The 14,726-nt window shown below is 37.3% G+C and overlaps 1 protein-coding gene across 5 annotated transcripts in view; it reads left to right on the forward strand.

Annotated features, from left to right (window-relative positions):
* LOC106074836 (synaptotagmin-1-like) overlaps nt 1-14,726 on the forward strand; it is a 147,765-nt gene that overhangs the window by 67,247 nt on the left and 65,792 nt on the right. For 2 of the 5 annotated variants that reach the window (XM_013235705.2, XM_013235709.2), the window contains exon 1: nt 10,687-10,963. The exons of 1 other annotated variant lie outside the window; for it this stretch is intronic. The gene's annotated coding sequence lies outside the window, so the exon portion shown is untranslated. Of the gene's footprint in view, nt 1-10,686; nt 10,964-14,726 lie in introns of those variants that run through there. 2 more of the 5 variants (XM_056032812.1, XM_056032811.1) reach the window with 2 other exon arrangements.

The raw sequence follows: 14,726 nt of genomic DNA on the forward strand, positions 1-14,726 counted from the left end.
ATTGCTCACGTTCTGGACCACTCACAGTTCGTCTCTCTCTCTCTCTCTCTCTCTCTCTCTCTCTCTCTCTCTCTGTCTGTCTCTTATTATTCTCCACTCTTTCCTTCTCTCAGAGTCTCTCTCTCTCTCTTTTTTTAAATTTCTTGTCAAATTTTTCCCAAATCTCCCAAATTCCTTTCTCTTTTACCCTTTCTCTCTCATTTAGTCTTTCTCTTATTCTCGCTCTTTCTTTGTCTCTTTCCCTCGGATACTTTCTGATCTGACTGCTAATTCCACATTTCATTATACAGTCCTCCGATCTAATCAAATATTCATGAGATTGAAATTCTATTTCCGGGTGAAATATTTTATCCGTTTGTCCTTGTCACATTTCAGCTCATTACCTCTGACACCGAAGATACAAAAAAAATATTCATCAAGTTTGACATGGCCACAGTAACACATCATAAACACACTAGCACGCACTTACCTATATATATATATATATATATATATATATATATATATATAGATAGATATAGATAGATAGATAGATAGATAGATAGATAGATATATCATGGGCGTAGCCAGGGGAACTTCCCCCCCCCCCGGAAATGAAATCCCCCCCCCCCCCCCGAATTTGGTGACTGATTTTTTGCTTCGATTTTGTTTAGGTGAGATTTTAATACTAAACCATCACTTGCTCCAGCACAACCAAGGGGGTTTTGAGTTTCAAACCCCTACCATGGGGTTTTGAGTTTCAAACCCCCTACCAGGGGGGTTTGAAACGGGTTTGAGTTTCAAACCCCCTACCATGGGGTTTTGAGTTTCAAACCCCCTACCTGGGGGTTCTGAGTTTAAAACCCCATACAGCAGGGGTTTTGCAGTTAAATCCCCCTCTTCTATAAAAGAAAACACAAAAGATGCAAACGACAATCCCCTAATTCCAAGAGCACAGTTAAGGAAGATTTTGATTTTAAAACACCCTCCAAAATTTACAATAAACCCCCTCTTCCATATAAAAAAAGAAAATTACACACTCAAAATTATATGAGCGTAGCCAAAGGGGTTTTGAGTTTATCCCCACCCCCTCCTCTTCAATAGGCTTTGAAGCTAAAAAATACCTCTCAAATATTTGTTAAAAAGCAAACTCAAAATGTTATGAGCGTAGCTAAATGGGTTTTGACTCAGTTTTAAGTTTAAAACCCCATTCAGCGGGGTTAGAATTGAAGCTAACAATACCTCTTTAATACTAAAAACAAAGCAAATTATACAATCAAAATTCTATATTTGCATTAATATGGGTTTTGAGTTTAAACTCCCCTCCAGTGGAGTTTGAAGCTAAAAAATACAATTATACACCTAAAATCTATGAGCGTAGCGTTTGTAGCTAAAAAAAATACATCTTCAATATAAAAAAAAAGCAAATTACGCACTCAAAATGTGTGTGTTCGTTGGCTGGTCTATGTTTGTATTTCAAAACACATCTCTTATACGAACATGTAAAAAGATAATCCTAGCCACCAATAAATTAACAAAACATACTTTAGTTGAAAACTGGTTTTAAAAAAATTAACTTTACCGATACTAGTTATTGCATAGTTTTGAAACACAGATCCTTCTTAAACATAATGTAATAAGATAAAATATGAACATATACCTATCTTAAGCTTTCGCTTAAATTGAAGTTTTAATTACACTTAAACATAGAACTCAAACAAGGAAGGCCATTCCTTTATTCTCTGTGGGCTGATCACAAAATATAATTAGTTGCATTAAAGATAATTATGTTTTAAATAGCCTCTATCTGAATGGCTTCGTTTTCGCAATGCATTGTTATAAAAACCCTAAAAAAAAAAATTATGATAAATCTATTCGCTGCATTAGTGCCAAGGTCTCCACATTAATGTTTTTACTGGAAACAATTTCTCACATATATCCAAACTCTGTTTTCTTTGGAGCTGTGTATGGCCTTGTATTTCCTTACAAATAAATAAAGCTTGTCTTGGAGTCCGAAGATTAATGAGGACTGCAGTATTTTCCTTGACTACGCAGCCCTAGCTGCGACCTACAAATTTTGCCACATCCAGCGCAGGCAAAACCTTGATTGATTTCGATTTTCTTTTCGACGTCTACGCCTGTCCTCGGCAGCGGATTTCTTTTGGTCTCAAATGGGTACCCTCCAGCTGTCTATCTCTGAAGCCGCCTGCAACCAGGCGCTCTTGTTAAAGCAAAATGGCGCCTAATGACGCTGATGTTTAAAGCGTTTCCGTTGGGCACCTCTGTTACGTCGACCACCTTTCAGCTCACCAAAAAAAACTGCTTTGGGCATACGTTACAAATTATAACGAAATATTAAAACACGAGCTTATTATTAACATGTAATTAACTATTGAATGACTATCAATTTCGGTCAATGGATGACCCGTACGCGAACTGGAGATGGACTGGAGATGGACATCTATGAACACATCGGTCACATGGGAAACATTCTATCCCTCTGACATCAAACAGCAATCCAATTTTACTATAAAGGGCAGAGCAGACCAATATTAAAAGTAAGGGGAGAAAACTCTATATTTAATCTTGAGATTTAATGCAGAGAAGCTTTATATTGAAATTAAGAGCAGAGAAGTCCAATATTTGGATTAAGGGTAGAAAATCACAATATTGAGATTTAGAGCAGATCAGACTAATATTTTTATACATATAGATTAACTGCAGAGATTTTAAACTAAAATATGCATGTTGACTATTTAAAGAAAATGAAACTAAGATTAAATTTAGGAGTACAATCTTTTTCTAAAATTACTTTTCTATATAAGTAACAGTGGCACAGATGTGATAACAGTTTCAGCATTAGAAAAAAATTTGCAATACACTCAACGAAAATTCTGCCCCGGGGCCTCTATTTACCTAAATCCGGCCCTGATTATGAGAACGCTACAAGTGAACCCCTATAACCACGACAATGTTGCCGATCGTGTTCTGTTATGCGTTGTTATTAAAATGTGAGAAAATGTCTATATATGGTAATTAATGAACACTTAAAAGCTTCTGACCCCCCAAAAATTTGAATATTTTTTTTTAAATCTCTACTGTGGTGGCCATTCTCTTGTGGAGACCCCGGGGCAGAGGCGCCACCTGCCCTCCCCTTAACCCTGCCCTGTCCGGACTGACGTTATTTGACATCCCTTCAGTAATGAATAGAGTACAACTTGAGGCACAAAAATTAAGACCCATACAAAGTTCACGTCTGCTTTATACATATTCCAAGGCAAAGGTCAAGGAAAGATTAGATCACACCATTGTTTGAACGTCTGCAGGTCATTACATTATTAGTGTTTATGTCTGGTCTGGTAAGAAAAGGTTATTAAACTCTTTCTAAGGGTCAACAACCTGGATCGACCTGTCGTATTACTCACCCCTAACACAACAAATATCGTGCTATATCTTCCATCAGTTCAATATAACCAAATTGAAACTAGGAGGCTTATATTTCAGACGGACCTTCGAAAAGCTTAAACTTCTCTACTCAGGAAGGAATCGGGTAAATTACAATTTTGTATTCTCATTAAGAATCAACTCGATTTGTGTATTTAAAGTTTTGTCTCAGTCGGCAGTAAGTTGTACAGTTCGATTCTTTGAAGTTTGATTTTTCAGTTGTAATTGTACTAAAAGATCAGAAGTAAATTGGTAAGGAATGTGTCTGTCTAGCCTCAATTTAGTTAATCATTTGATTTGCATTTTACCACAAAGCATGAATGCAAAACATAGAGAGTAAATTTAAGCAAATACAATTGCACAAACAAATATGCAAATAAGACTAATTATTTTAAATACAAACACATCAATACTCACCCCGATTAAACAAAATAATTAGGGAATCTGAATTATTACAATAGAAGGGTTCACTTAATAGACCCGTAGAAACCTTATAAATACAAATTCTACCTGGCTACACACCATTTTTTTTTATTTTCGAGCTTTATTAGAAGTGAAGAGCTCGAATCAAGGGGAAATAAGTGACTACCTACTACAGTGGTTAAATGAAACCTATCTTGTCAGCAGGAGACATGCCAGCAGGAGACATGCCAACAGGAGACATGCCAACAGGAGACATGCCAGCAGAAGACATGCCAACAGGAGACATGCCAGCAGAAGACATGCCTTATTTGCCATTGCAATAGTTTAACTGATAGATATCCCTTATGTTTGGTAAATTGATCAAAATTGATCTAATTGATCAAAATAAAATTGTAGACAGATTCGATCTTTAAATTTTAAAAGAAAATGAAACATAAACGGAGTTTGAAGTTTCGGAGCTGAAACTAATGATTAATAAACATGACCTGAGACATATGTATCACAGATTTCTGATATTGCTCCTCCTTGTGATCGAAGATGAGCACAATTCTCATATCATATGAACTCGAAGATGACTGTAAAGTCCAATCCTCGCTTTAAAAACCTGCAGCATACAGTGGCATGGGTAGGTTTGTTCAGTTGCAGATAGGCCTGCATCTTCTCTCAGCTTTCTGTTGGTTCGGCGCTCTTTCACCCTGGCCACTCTCCTTGCTTTGTATCTCGTGACTCCGACACTCACAGCCTCACGCCATGAGAAGCGATAGAGAGCTGGTGCTTCCCAGCCGTGAATGTCAATATCACACACATTGAAGGAGCTTTTAAGGGTGTTTTTATAGCGCTTGTATTGATCACACTGTAAGCACTGTCCTGTACAAAAGTCGTTTAGGAAGTCGATTGCCTGCATTCGGACTGCATGTCCCGCCCATCGAAATTAGGACCTTTTTACTGTGGCATTGATACTATTCATTTTAGACAACTTTAGGATTTCAATATTCTGTATGTGGTCAGATAAATGCACCTTATGAATTTTGCTTAGACAGCGTAGACGGAAGGCGTTTAGCTTTTTGATGTTGCGGAAATATAAGGGTCTGGACTCTAATACATATAAGAGTGTAGGGAGCACTAAGGCATTGTAGACTTTCAATTTTGGGGATATGCTGAATCCTCTCCGTGCACTGACACTTGTAACACAGAAGTCCACTTCATCCTCTAGGTTGGCATTTGCTTATATTGTGCTTCCCAAATAGACAAACTGTTTAACATTTGCTAGTTTCTGGCCATCTGTAAGAATGTCTGGTTCTGTGACATTTATTTCGAGGAGGTTGGTGCAGCACTTCTGTCTTTGTTACATGTAGGGTGAGGCCAAAGTATTGCAGGCGTTAGTGAAGAGGGACAGAATATGTGTACCACAAAATACTGGAATAATTTACTAAAACGTGAATTGATCTCTCTAAAAATAAGCAAAGTAAATACTCAGAATGTGCGAGGTGTTCCGCTAAATACTCAGAATGTGCGAGGTGTTCCGCTAAATACTCAGAATGTGCGAAGTGATAAGGAAAACGTTTGCGAACCACTGCCCCACTTCAGTAGTTTAATACTAAGGCTGAAAGTTATCGTTGCAATAGAATAACAAAATATGCTTTCCATAAGGATTTTTTTTTAAAATCTGGAACTGAGTCTGTCTACTTCAGTCTGTCTACTTCAGTCTGTCTACTTCAGTATTTCTCAAACTTTTACCTTTGACCCCCACCCAACTAGAAATATAATTACAGAATCATTTTCCGTTGCTGTTTTTTTTTAAGCATATAAATTTTCCGAATGTTTCGAATGGAATTTTACGTCAGGAATGTTCAGTCTGTTCAGTCTATTTTCTTTCCAAAGTAGTTTTGTGTAGATACTTTCTACGTACCTTGTACAATAGAAAAAAAATCTTTTTAAACATAGTAGTTGTATGAAAACACTATAGGAATACTGAGAACTCCCACTAGCGTCAAGCGTTTTCCTGCTTTCTGGGCCTCACAAATTCATTCACCTGGCGTCGTTAAATCAATGATTCTAATAGAAGGGCAATAGTCAAATAAAGTGAAAGCAAAAACAAAACGGTGGGTGAACTTTCTAAATGATTCTACTTAGATGATGAAACGATTTTTCGTTATTGAAGTTATTTGAATATATATCAATACATTGGCAATAGATGCCATTTTTACTACATCAGTATTCAGATGTGGATTTATAACTACGATGAAAATACACACAATTTTGTTTTTCGCTTGAAAAATAGTGGAACGCCTTGGCGCCCCTTGTCAACACTTCGCTCCACGTTTTGGGACGGAGGGCGCTTCACAGTTTGTTTTACACTAGCGATGCCTTCGTATGTATACATCAATCACAATTTGTTTTCATCATTTGGACCACATTGAGCCAATTCTATGTTAAAGAATTGGATGTCATGTAAAGAGAACATTTGTTCAACTCTGTGAAGGTTTTATACACTTTGAATAAGTTTACCTTGGTCTGACCAAAAATAAAGCGTCTTAAAACTGTGACAGTACAAAAACATGTTCCATTTAATGTCCATCCTATGAATCGTCTCACTCTCCGTACACGAGACAACGATGTAGGCGTTCGGTCACAGTGGACAAGAATAGACATAGATAATGGATCATAATGTAGTTGTCTCGCAGAGTTTGAAAACAATTATACTGCTAGTATATTAAAAAAATAATTTTTTTAATGTGTAATTAAACAGAGAAAAATAATGAGAATTAAAAAAAAAAAAAGAATTGTGGGTAGAACTATAACGTTATCAGTCGGGGTTAAGAACTTGAATTAGCTTTGTCTAGCAAATGCGAGTAACACTATCAAATACTTAAAGGGGATAAAAACAACAGAACTGTGTCCACATTTATCTTCATCTTTTATTTGAAATCAAACTCAAGTTTGTACAAAAAATAACTGTACATTTAAAACGAATTAGAAAAGTTATTGACCTAAATTATCGACTCTTAATTCTGTCTTCGAAACATTTGAACCGAGTTCTCGAACGCGAGTCGACTGGCTAATTGATATATTTACCGAAAAGTCGTAAAATGAGTAGATTCATCGATTGGCAGACTTGGAGAGCTGCAGACGACACAAAGGTCAATGTCACTCCACCATTGGCCAGTTTTCTAAGACTGACTTCAGGCAGTCATGATTGATGCCATACTTTGCTAAGATTTCTTCAATTTCCTTGCCTATTTTTTTCTCTGAAATTTTTAAACCAGAATAATAGATGTTAGATTTAAATTAAGGTATACTAACAGGTGTTAGCACTCAAAGTTGCAAGCACTAGTTGTTAGCATTTGTTTATTTATTTATTACTAGAAATTGTTAGCACTAGACGCTATCATAAGCTTTGCAGTTGTCAGAATTAATAGAAGTTTGGTTGTTTAAAGATTTATATAACTTCAACAGAAAGAATTTTTAAACAAATTTTGCTGACCATTAAAAATTATAGTTTGTCAGAATGCTAAAAAGAAATACGTATAACTTTTACAATATGATAAACTGTAACTCATTAATTAATTTGTAGGAATTGTATTGCCTCTAAACAGAATTTAAGCCATAAAATATATATTACTAGCAAGGCTCATCATTATAGAAACTCCTTGTTGCACAATGTAATTACATTTAGTAGAAAAACAAAAAGTAGAAGTTCTTAAAAGTCGAGAAGTGTCTCTGAAATAAATTTAGAAAGCCTTCAGGATAGAAGACTTAAATGTAAAGTAACAATTACACATAAACCATTGAACCATAATCTTCAAATACAGAAACAATATCTAATAACATACTCAGAAAGACACAAAGATAAAGGCACATTCCTCGTTCCATATGCTAGGACAAATTTGTACAAATGCTTCTTTTTACTTAGTGCTATTAGAGCATGGAATGGGTTGCCTGAGCTAGCCCAGGAAAACCAGTGACTTGGCAGAATTTAGGTCATTGGTTAACATGCATGACTAAATGCATGACAAGATAAAAGTTGAACGTAATCATATTTTTTTTTAAAGTACTAAATGCATGACAAGATAAAAGTTGAACGTAATCATATTTTTTTTTAAAGTAACGTCTGTATTATATAAGATAAGATAGATTAGATAAGATAAATTAAGATAAGATATAAGTATATTAGGACAGGTCTTTCACCTGCCACTAGGCTCTCACTCCTTCTCTTGTCCAGTAAGAAACAGTGACATTATCTATTTTGTGTAATAATCTCGTTAAATAGAATCATGTCATTACTAACAGCGTTTCAGGCGCCCACTGTTCTATGGCGCCCCCCGGTGGTTTTCCCATCGATTGCGTGACGTCATTGCGGCTAAGAGATTTAAGCCGTACGTGACCCACAGCTGTTTAAGTCCTGAACGTCAGGCCTGGCACGGACATGACAAATTAGGGCACCTCAGCACTGACCAGGTCTGTCCGCTGACACTGTCAAGAGACTGATGTCTCCGATGGAACATAGATCAATGTTTTTGTAGAGATAAGATCATAATCATTCGTTATCTATCTATCTATCTATCTATCTAGCTAGCTAGCTAGCTAGCTATCAATCTAGCTATCAATCTAGCTATCTATCTAGCTACATCTATCTATGTAGTAAAAAAATATATAATTGTTCTTAGATATAAAAAAGTTCCACTTTCACACCATATGATCTATAGGGAAAATGATGTGAATGTCTTCTGTGTCTGTGGCCCACGTTTAACGCGGGTGTCATGTTGCCAACACAACGACCAACCGCCTTTTCTGTACCCTAACTAACGTCATGTACCTATAAGAGCTGGTTGGACTCAGATATAAGAGCTGGTTGGGGCTCAGATATAAGAGCTGGTTGGACTCAGATATAAGAACTGGTTGGACTCAGATATAAGAACTGGTTGGGCTCAGATATTAGAACTGGTTGGACTCAGATATAGGAGCGTGTTGGATTCAGATATAAGAGCTGGTTGGAATCAGATATAAGAGCTGGTTAGACTCAGAGACGCCCAAAGGATCCCAAAATTATAAATTCCCATTCTTCACCAGGATTTCAACCCAGGATCCATATGTTCGGAAATCAAGAACTACCACTCAGCCACCGCGCCTCCTTCAATCTATCTGAACTGATATACATCTACACATCTATTTCAGACGAAGGGGTTCATTTAACCTATACCTTTCTTTCCTTATCCACTACATATTTAATACGTGTTACTTAAAACTGAATTATTGGATCAGCATGTTACACAAACAGAAGGAGTGGAAAGGGTTAACTGCTGAAAGCTCACTCTTGTGGAACGATGAAAAATGTTGTTTTCTACACACTGGACACAGTGGCGTAGATAGGGATTTGGAGCCCCCTGGTGTGGATGGCTTGACCTCTTTATGAGCCTCTGCACCCTCTGCATTTTGACATTTGGCATGAGATATGTAAAAAAAATCTGACACTCAGTTGGAGGCCCCTCTCAAGTGGGGGCCCTGTGAGATTTTCCAATTTAGACCCCCTCTCCCCCACTCTAGCTACGCCATTCACCAGACGTAGGCCTTTTTCATTGTTCAATTTGCTCTATCACCACCTGAGTCTAATACTGATTGCGACTAACTGGGTCACAGTGTTCTTATTAGGTCGATAACTCATTGGACTAATGAAGGATTGTTGGCTACTATCTAGGCTACTTACAAACTGGGTCAACTACTGATTGAGACGTCTAATAATTGGGTCACTTAATGTTTCGACTATTGGCTGGGACTATTGTTAAGTTCATCTGTCCTACTCACAGAGTCAACTACTGTTTGCGATGAATGCAAATGAGGTCACCAGTCACTGTGTCAACTACTGCATAGATTATAGATGTATGCTAATGAAGTCACCTGTCACTGAGTTGACAACTGATTGAGATTGCTACTCCGCTCACCGTGTGACGCCCGTGTCTACAGATTGAGATGTAGACTACTTGGGTCACCTCACACTGTGCCGACAACTGATTGAGATGCATACCAATCGACTAATCGATCACCTACTGAAACGAATATTCAAATAAATCAACGAACTACCATATGTATTAAGCTGATGATAACAGCGCGCGACACTTAGACGACTGACGTCACATCATGATGAGCATGTTGCGCAATTCCAATTCTCCCGCCCCACCCCTTAGCGCCCTTACCTTCGCAGGACTCCACCACTCTCCATTGGCACATAGTCGCCCCCCTGACAGAAATGCCCAATAATGTGACACGTTTCCAATCCATACCCCCAACCCCCTCTCTTTCCGCCCTTCTCCTTTCTTTCCGAGAATAACATTTTTTTTTACCAAATGTGTAATGCTTTTCTTCCTTTGTGTGTGGAGTTTTTTTTTGTCTTGCGTGTTTTGTGTTGTTTTTTTTTTTTTGGAAAGAAAGACTGCTTAGGGTTAGGGTAAAGGTTAGGGTGCTTATTCAAATTTGAATAACCTGTATGATTTGTGCTTAGGTCTCGGGTTAACTCTCACTGCGACCGCTCCATCATGACATGCATCCGGTGGCCCATCACATCTTTTATTCTTCCTACGACGCCCCTCTCTTCCACCACCTCGAACTAAGGGCGACAGCTGAACTAGGACGTGACGCCCGGGCAGCGGGCGGCAAAGTTTATAGATTTACTTTCTGACAGCAAGCGCGGGATAAGCTCGGACCCCGCCAGCGAGGGTAATAGAGTCCCCCGCCTCACACACACACCAACACTCGCCCCCCCCCCACCCTGTCACACACGCGCACATCAACCCCCCCCCCCCTCATTTTCATCCGGTCTCCAGGCATGGGGGGATGAAATCACAGCGGTGTTTTACTCAACCAACGCAGCAACTACGTGATGTTATCAAAGGCCAAAAAGGCTAGAGAGTTATTACGGAGATATAGGATTAGGCACACATTGTGTTCATGCTGCGGTCTACGTTTAAACCTGGTGTGTTCAGTTAGACGTGTGGATGGATATTACTTTACTTATTCTGTTGTGTGTTCCAAATAGAGAGCGACCACAACCTGCTCTCGATAGTTACAAGTATAAGCCAGTGTCTCACTCGATATGTACATATTGAACAGCCGAGAATGACTGGTAACTATTGCATTGCTATGGCCCGGCGTGCCGTGCGGTGTTAGTTGTTTGTTTTCTCCATGTTAAGTGACATAGACAGACATAAACACAGACTAAATTAGCATAGACAAACTAGACATATACGAACTAGATATAGACTGAACTAGATATAGACTAACTAGACATTAACACAGACTAAATAGATATAGACAAACTAGACATAGACAAACTAGACAAATACGAACTACATTTAGACTAACTAGACATAGACACAGACTAACTTTCGCTCTTGTAAAAGCTTATTGTGTAAGAGTAATTATTTTTACAATTATGAATACATGGAATGCAAAGTCAGAGAATCAGTCCCGGGCAGAGATCAATAGGTGCGAACAGGTCACTAGCATTCAGAATAGCTAAAGAAAAAAAAAACGCAAGCATAAAAAAAAAAATTCAAATCACATTGCCTCGATAATATGTGACCTATAACCTATTTATGACTCCCTGGTCGTTCGATATGCGCTTCGGACTGTCACCACGGTGGTCCCGAGTTCGAATCCTGCTCTCTTCCATTCACTGCTGCCTAGCAGGAAGTTTGGTTACAGCGTAACAATCTTCTAGTCTGGTGAAACGTTCACACAATGTATTAACAATCTTCTAGTCTGGTGAAACGTTCACACAATGTATTAACATTAACAATCTTCTAGTCTGGTGAAACATTCACACAATGTATTAACAATCTTCTAGTCTGGTGAAACGTTCACACAATGTATTAACAATCTTCTAGTCTGGTGAAACATTCACACAATGTATTAACAATCTTCTAGTCTGGTGAAACGTTCACACAATGTATTAACAATCTTCTAGTCTGGCGAAACGTTCACACAATGTATTAACAATCTTCTAGTCTGGTGAAACGTTTACACAATGTATTAACAATCTTCTAGTCTGGTGAAACGTTCACACAATGTATTAACAATCTTCTAGTCTGGTGAAGAAACGTTCTCACAATGTATTAACAATCTTCTAGTCTGGTGAAACATTCACACAATGTGTTAACAATCTTCTAGTCTGGTGAAACATTCACACAATGTGTTAACAATCTTCTAGTCTGGTGAAACATTCACACAATGTGTTAACAATCTTCTAGTCTGGTGAAGCGTTCACACAATGTATTAACAATCTTCTAGTCTGGTGAAAAAACATTCACACAATGTATTAACAATCTTCTAGTCTGGTAAAACGTTCACACAATGTATTAACAATCTTCTAGTCTGGTGAAAAAACGTTCACACAATGTATTAACAATCTTCTAGTCTGGTGAAAAAACATTCACACAATGTATTAACAATCTTCTAGTCTGGTAAAACGTTCACACAATGTATTAACAATCTTCTAGTCTGGTGAAAAAACGTTCACACAATGTATTAACAATCTTCTAGTCTGGTGAAACGTTCACACAATGTATTAACAATCTTCTAGTCTGGTGAAACGTTCACACAATGTATTAACATTCTGTTCTTTTCTTTATTTTTTAATTCTTGGTAATATTACATCATAATAATAATCATAATATTCGTTGTTTTTTTTAAGTTGGTGGCTGGGGGGGTTGGGGTGGAAGCATTAGCCGTATGTTCATTACATAAGTTCTGACCTAAATAAACTTTCTGACAATAAAATCTCTCTGAAGTTTAATTGGTTTGGACCAATCAATTTATCGTATCTTAATTTTTTTGTAGTTCGAGAATCAAGTTTCACTGTTTTCTACAAAGCCTATATCAATTCACTCTGTCTGTCTGGCAAAAAGTGTGTACACGTTATTTCTCTGACACGCAATGTCGGATCAAGCTGACATTTTGCACAATTATTTTTTTTACCTGACAACACAAGAATCAATTTAAAAAATTAACCAATTAGTTACTTAGCTGTTGGGGATAAATTATTTTGTTTGGTTTCTTAAATAAGGGAAAGAAATTGTACTTGACTGAAGTGGTGGTATAAGCTGAATTAGTTCCCTTTATAGATTGTTGCCTGGAGCTTAGTAAACACAAACATGAAATAAAAACACTAGAAAACTGTATAATCTTCCATGTTAATAGACTATTCGCTAGTAGTGTGGTTACCGAAGCCTGAAATAGCTTTAGCCCACAAGTTCGAATTCAGATTGTTCCCTTTTTTCTTTAAAATACATTGAAAAAGCGATCACCCAGATACACCGTTATTGCTCGCCCTACCCCCTTTCCAACTGGTCCAGACAAGTGATAGGATCATAGCGTACTGAGAAAACTAAAAGCATGAAATTGCGCTAAACAAAATCAATTGGTAAAAAAATATTTCTAATCACACAGTTTTTGTTAGTCTAGAAAACTCTAGATCTATTACAAATTTAATTGCATGACTGATCCAAACTAGTTTTTGATAAACTTATAATATTATTTCTTTTTCACATTTCTGAATTCCAGTAATGACCACACACACAAAACAACAACAACACTTCTTAAATCACATTCCATTTCCGTCCTCGCTTTGTTGTTCTGGTCAGTACTAGTTTCAAGGATGTCACCTGATTAGGTGCTGTATTGAGTCTGGAGAGAAGTACCAGAGGATAGATCTAAACAGTTTCAGTTTAAAAAACGTCATTCTTGTTGATGATCTTGAGATATTCAAATTCCTTTTGTAAAAACTCTGAACAGAAACGCTGCGCTTGTTCCCCATGCATGCCATAGAATTCAAGAGCAAGTCACTCTTGGTAGGATAACCATCAGGATAACGAAATAACATTTATTTCTCAAACTTTTAAAAATATTTTTTTTGTTTCTTGTAAATGTAAGAAATGATTGAATATGAACACATTTTCAAGTCATGAATGATTAAATAATCTACTCTTAATCACCACTCTGATAAATCTGTATGACTTGAAATTCTGAACAAAGCCTAAGTAGTAGGCTATTAAAATAGAACGTGGTAGGGTCTACAATGTACACAGAGCCACACATCTCAAATAATAATAAGGCTTGTCTTCCAGTCCTAAGATGTTAATGATGAGTACAGTATTTCATTTGGCTACCCAGTCCCAGTTGCAACCTACATATTTTGCCACATGCTGTACAGACATAGCCGTTGTCCGCCGATGGTCGATTAAGGTTGTTTCGCCGGCAGTAGATTTTATTTTGGTTTTAGACCAGTGTCCCGCGGCATTTGTAAGAAATCTGATGCTGTCTCGTTCTGTAACCGCCTGCTGCCAGATGCTTTCTGCATCTGTCAGTTAAAGCAAGTTTGTGCTTAAGCTGATCTGTAAGGCATTTCTGCTTTAAAGAATTAAATACGGTTTAGAGAATATATCTAATTAATTTCTTTACTTCTCAGCGTGAAGTTTAAACATTTTTCCATGCTATAATCGAAATTGAAAAACAAGAAAAATATTAAAATACTTTTAAAAAACGCTTATATTCAGTGCAATTGTGTCAGTTAGTTTGGAGAGAGAATGGGAAATCTGTGTGAAGGTTACCGTGATAGCTTTTTAAATGTATTATATAAAAAAAAAAGTTGTTTGACTTTAATTCGAACTCATGGTCTCAAGCCTCGTCAAGCCAATACACGAACCACTGTGCCAGCGAAGTGCTTATACAGTTTTATATTATTTTTGACAAAACGACTTGCCTAAGAAAAGTTATCCTTTGATCTTTATATCGTTGAACTCGCACTATGAGATCTAAAGAAGTCAGAGCACACACTGAAGATTTCGACTTATATCTAGATCTAACGATTTGAAAATATCTTACGATGT

The sequence above is a fragment of the Biomphalaria glabrata genome, chromosome 6, assembly GCF_947242115.1.
Source record: "Biomphalaria glabrata chromosome 6, xgBioGlab47.1, whole genome shotgun sequence".
Lineage (NCBI taxonomy): Eukaryota > Metazoa > Mollusca > Gastropoda > Planorbidae > Biomphalaria > Biomphalaria glabrata.